The sequence below is a fragment of the Hipposideros armiger genome, unplaced genomic scaffold (assembly GCF_001890085.2).
Source record: "Hipposideros armiger isolate ML-2016 unplaced genomic scaffold, ASM189008v1 scaffold_603, whole genome shotgun sequence".
NCBI lineage: Eukaryota > Metazoa > Chordata > Mammalia > Chiroptera > Hipposideridae > Hipposideros > Hipposideros armiger.
Genome location: NW_017731953.1, coordinates 599,037 through 599,447, shown reverse-complemented (window position 1 = coordinate 599,447; position 411 = coordinate 599,037).

The following is a 411-nucleotide window of genomic DNA, read 5'->3' as shown; positions in this document are numbered from 1 at the left end:
CGCCCCCTCCAGCCCACCCTCCACCCTAGCTTTTTTTCCCCCGTTCTGGGGCGTGTGCACCCACTCTGTCAGCAGTAACGCTTTCTCTCTTCTGGCTCCAGGAGAGGGTGACAGGGGGGTTCTGTCCGCGGAGGGTTAGGTTGGAGTCGGAGGACGACGACTGTTGGGGGTTGGGGTGCGGAGCAGGCCTAGGTCGGCGTGGCACCCCGCACCAGGGAGGATACGCTTTGCGCACACTAGACCAGACTAAGCCATCGGGTAGTCAGTCCTTCCACCTTCTCGCTTCCTTCTAGTGAGGCTGATTCTAAATCGAGGCGTTGGGGATTATCTGGTCCTGAGACCTGACTGCAACAGACAGACTGGACGTCTCTCCTACGCAGTCTCCTTTCTGAGGGTGCAGTGGAGGACCCG